This window comes from Leucopleurus acutus (assembly GCF_964270905.1).
Source record: "Leucopleurus acutus genome assembly, chromosome: 1".
Classification (NCBI taxonomy): domain Eukaryota; kingdom Metazoa; phylum Chordata; class Mammalia; order Artiodactyla; family Delphinidae; genus Leucopleurus; species Leucopleurus acutus.
In genome coordinates, this window is record NC_139142.1 from 84,127,568 (window position 1) to 84,132,826 (window position 5,259).

The following is a 5,259-nucleotide window of genomic DNA, read 5'->3' on the forward strand; positions in this document are numbered from 1 at the left end:
ACTTTTGTTGTTCAAGAAAGTGAAAAGATAATGTATAGAGTGGGAGAAAATACTTGCAAATCATATCCTGTTAAGGGACTTGTACCCACATTATATAAATTACATCTCAACAATAAAAAGACAACCCAATTATACAACCCTTGGGCACTGTTGCTGGGAATGTAAGATGGTAGAGCCACTGTGGAAAACAGTACGGCTGTTCCTCAAAAAATTAAAAATAGAATTACCATATGATCCAGAAATCCCACTTTTGGGTATACACCCAAAAGAATTGAAAGCAGGGTCCTTTTTTTTTTTTTTAACCACTGTAGCGTCCAGTTTCTATTCACAAAGAAAAAGCTCCAGTCCATCTTTTAAACTTTTTTTGAAAAATTCCTGTCATTACAGAACTAAACTGAAATGTATTAATATTCCACTCACATTTACGTGACAAACAGACAAAAAGTTCATGAGCCAAAAAAACACAAAAAACAAAAAACAAGGAGAAGCTTATAAAACTAAATATGGATCTCAGCATTAGCAGCTGAACAGAGAAAGGAATTTAAATGCTTTAATTAAAAAATCACGAGTGGATGATAAAGCATGTAGAAACTGAAAATTTACAAACTATTTAAAACCTGGAATCGCTGACTGTACTCAGATGGATCATGGGTAGTGATGAACAGTAGAAAGGGATTATGGATGAATCTGCATTGTTCTAGATGCTCCTCATGCCACCTGTCTCCGAGGAAAGCCTGACATTTATTAGACATTGAGCCAGGCTAATGCTGGCAGCAGATCCAGTGATGGTAACCTGCTTATCAGTAGATCCTTCCACTGGGTTCGCAATTTTGATCTGCACCCCAGATATCTGATGGATCTCATTGATTTTGGCGCCTTGACGCCCGATTATGCAGCCAATCAAATCATTGGGAACTGTGAGTTCATGAAAAGTAGTGTAAGCAGATGCATCCAAACCACTGAATCCGGTGTTGCCATGTGTCATGGGAAAATGAGACTGTTGCATTGCCAGCTGGAGCAGCTTGGTCAAATCTGGCTGTGGAATGGCATACTGTCCTTGAATGGCATAGGCCTCTAGAGGCGGTCCCTCTAGGTCAGCGTTGAGGCACATGGACGGGGTGGTGTGGGGAGCTCACACTGTCCTTGTCTGTGCTGTACCTGTCCTGACCACCTGCAAAGATGACCGGAGAACTGGAGGCTTGGGCCAGTATGGGATGGTCACACCCTTTGGTGGGGGGGGACTGGGAGAGAGTCTCCAACATGACCATGCAGATCTGTTTCACACCCTCAGTGATGGATTGCGGAATGCCAATAAGAGTGATGGCCTGTTCAGTCGAGCTGGGGAGCATATCCTCTGCCACCTGGACCTGAGCCCCTGTACTCTCTCCTATTTCCTTGATCTTGCAACCACCTTTCCCAATGAGAGCTACATTGACCAGCAGGGGCCACCAGCCTCAGGGTGACTGGGGCTCTACTGGCAGCTGTGCTACTGGTCATAGAGCTGCTGATGTCCTCTTCCAGTTTGTCAATGATCATAACAAAGGCTTTGAAGATGGCATTAGTGGGTCCAGCCAAAGTGATAATCCTCTCAGGACAATTCCCTCCTGAGATGTTGATACGTGCACCACTCTCCTCGCGCATCTTCCTAACTGATTCTCCTTTCTTTCCCGATGATACTGCCAACTTCCTTTCCATGCATAAGTAGCCAGATGGTGAGAGTGACATTTAATCCACCTTCATTCACACCGGTGTCCATGTCGAGCAGTGTTCTGAGGAGCTGGACTCTGAGTGGTCAAGTCTTTGGTCACTGGTGGGGGTGAAAGCCAAAAACTGCAGGCGCGAGACGACTGAGGGGAAAAAAGGAGCCAGCGGGAAGGGGAAGGGCGGGAGGCTGGGGCAGAACAATAGGGGCTGGTGGGAAGGCAAGGGGCCCCTCCGGAGCGGGGGTGGGTGCGGGAGTTGGGGGGGGGAGGGAGGAGAAGGAGGAGGGGGAGGGGAGGGGGAGGGGAGGGGGGAGGGAGAGGATAGTGGGGAGGAAGGGCGAAAGAGACCCCGGGGCGAGTGGAGGGCAGCGGAGGGTGGGCAGGCGGGAGAGGGCATGCTCTGGCTGCTGCCTCAGCTGGTCTGGGAGAGTAGGGTCTTAAAGAGGTATTTATATACCCATGTTCATAGCAGCACTGTTCACAATAGCCAAAGGTGGAAGCAACCTAAACATCCACTGACACATGAATGGAAAACCAAAATGTGGTATATACATACAGTGATATATCATTCAGCCTTAAAATGGAAGGAAATTTTGACCCATGCTACAACATGAATGAACCCTATAGATATTATGCTAAGTAAAAGAAGCCCATCACTAAAGGACAAATACTGTATGATTCCAGGGCCTGGAGGAATGGGAGATTAGGGAGTGATAGCTAAGGGGTGTGAGGTTTCTTTTTTTGTATTAATGAAATGTTCTAAAATCGTGTTGATGGATGTATAATTTTGTGACTATACTAAAAGCCATTGAATGGTACATATCAAATGGATGAATTATATGACATTTGAATTATACCTCAGTATAACTATTTATTTATTTATTTATTTTAATCTTTGGCTGGATCAGGTCTTAGCTGTGGCATGCGGGATCTTTTTTTGTTGCGGCGCGCTGGCTTCTCTCTTGTTGTGGCAGCCGGCTCCAGAGCGCGTGGGCTCTGTAGCTGCAGAACGCAGGCTCTCTAGCTGTGTGTGGCCCAAGGGCTTAGTTGCCCCACAGCACGTGGGATCTTAGGTCCCCCACCAGGGATTGAACCTGAGTCCCCTGCATGGGAAGGCGGATTCTTAACCTCTGGACCACCAGGGAAGTCCCTCAATATAACTTTAAATAAAAGATCAGTGGGGGGAAAAAAAAAAATCAGTGGGAATCCCCTGGCAGTCCAGTGGTTAGGACTCTACACTTTCACTGCTGAGGGTGTGAGTTCAATCACTGGTCAGGGGAACTAAGATCCTGCCAGCTGTGCAGTGTGGCCAAAAAATAAAAAATAAAAATAAATAAAAATTTAAAAAATAAAAGATCAGTGTCAGACTTAAGGAAAACCTTCCATGACATGCCAGGGGATTTACTGTCAGTATTCAGTCCTTTTCAACGTCCCAAGACAAAGCATAAAAGTAGTGTTTATTAATTTTTTAAAGTAACATAATGCCATAAAAATAGTTAATAGTAGTCCCTCCATGGGACAAATTATCTTAATAGTTTGCGTTCAATCAATAATAGCTAATATTAAAAAAATAATAATTTTATTTATTTTTGGCTGTGTTGGGTCTTCATTGTTGTGAACAGGCTTTCTTTAGTTGCGGTGAGCGGGGGCTACTCTTCGTTGCGGTGCGTGGGCTTCTCATTGTTGTGGCTTCTCTTGCTGCGGAGCACAAGCTCTAGGTGTGCAGGCTTCCGCAGTTGTGGCACGTGGGCTCAGTAGTTGTGGCTTGCAGGCTCTAGAGCTCAGGCTCAGTAGTTGTGGTGCACGGGCTTAGCTGCTCTGACGCATGTGGGATCTTCCCAGGCCAGGGCTATGAACCCGTGTCCCTTGCATTGGCAGGCAGACTCTTAACCACTGCGCCACCAGGGAAGCCCAATAATAGCTAACATTTATGTGGCATTTACTATATGCAAGGCACTGTTTTGTGTGCTTGACAAATATTAATTCTAATCCTCACAGCAACCTTAGGAGGCAGGTACAGTTATTATCACAATTTTACAGGTGAGGGTATTAAGCCCCAGAGAGGCTATATGATTTTTTCTCCCAAGATCAAAGTCACACCTAGTTAGTGGTAGAGCCTGGATTCAAGCCCAGGAACTCTGCACAGTCCATGCTCTTAATCATTTCACTCTCCAACAACCTTTATTTTTAACAAAGATAGACGTAAATTCCTGTATTTAAAAAGAAGAGATGGCAAGCAAGAGACACCTGTGTATTTTAAGATATCAAAAATTTGAAGACCATCATCTTTTAAGGACATTGTCAAAATGATGTATCCCCAAGAAGCAAAATGGTGAAGGGTTCAGGGCAACTTACTACCTTGTGCAAGTATAGGAACTAAGGCTTTAATCTAGAGAAAAGAAAGTAGTTATATTAAAATATTTAGTATCTATATTACTTATACAGCTAAGGACCTGTCCTTGAAAGGCTCTATTTTTTTTTTTTCCTGGAGGACAGAATTAGGTGGTTTAATGTAGAGTTTGAAAGCGTGGACTTTGGAAACAGATTGGGTGGGTTCAGATCCTGGCATTACCACTTAACCAGGCACACGAACTTGGGTAATTCTTCTGTGTCTTCTTCCTTAACTGTAAAATGGGGATTATGATGATGATGATAACACTACCAACATCATAGGTTGCTGTGAGGATTAAATGAGTGCCTGACACATGCTAAGCATTATATCAGTTTTATTAACAAGTGGAAGTGATAGGTTGATAGATTCTAGCTTATTCTAAGGAAGAATTTCCTAATAATTATAAATATTCAAATGAGGAACAGGATGTTCCTCAAACTAGTGCATTCCCTAGCCCTTAGTTGCTAGAACTGCTTAAGCAAAATCTTGAATGAACACTTCTGTCAGCAATCTTGCAGAATCCCTAAATTACAATACAGGTTTATCTAGATGATCTAGAATTCCTGCATGTTAATTCATAATATGATTACTAGGTTCTCTAAGTAGCTATAACAGTATTTTACAAAAAATGTTTTGTATTTGTTTTTTGTTAAATAAATAAATAAATTTATTTATTTATTTTTGGCTGCGTTGAGGTCTTTGTTGCTGTGCACGGGCTTTCTCCAGTTGCGGCAAGCGGGGGCTACTCTTCGTTGCCGCACGCAGGCTTACTGAGGTGGCTTCTCTTGTTGCAGAGCTCGGGCTCTAGGCTTGCAGGCTTCAGTAGTTGTGGCACGCGGGCTCAGTAGTTGTGGCTCGCGGGCTCTAGAGCACAGGCTCAGTAGTTGTGGTACACGGGCTTAGCTGCTCTGCGGCATGTGGGATCTTCCCAGATAAGGCATCGAACCCGTGTCCCCTGCATTGGCAGGCGGATTCTTTTTTTTATTTTTTATTTATTTTATTATTTTTTTGGCAGGCGGATTCTTAACTGCTGCACCACCAGGGAAGTCCCTTTGTATTTGTTTTTGTTTTTAGGAATACACATAAGAATATCTGCAAAGGACTTAAATATCTACAAAGGACTTATTAAATTTTTCCTAAGAATTTATCGTTTTTGATGCTATT

The 5,259-nt window shown here is 43.5% G+C and overlaps 1 pseudogene across 1 annotated transcript; it reads right to left on the minus strand.

Moving 5' to 3' along the window:
- Positions 1-697: 697 nt before the first annotated feature.
- LOC309968807 (poly(rC)-binding protein 2-like) lies at positions 698-1,797 on the minus strand (annotated as a pseudogene). The gene has a single exon. The product of its transcript is annotated as a poly(rC)-binding protein 2-like (transcript).
- Between the last annotated feature and the right edge of the window lie 3,462 nt (positions 1,798-5,259).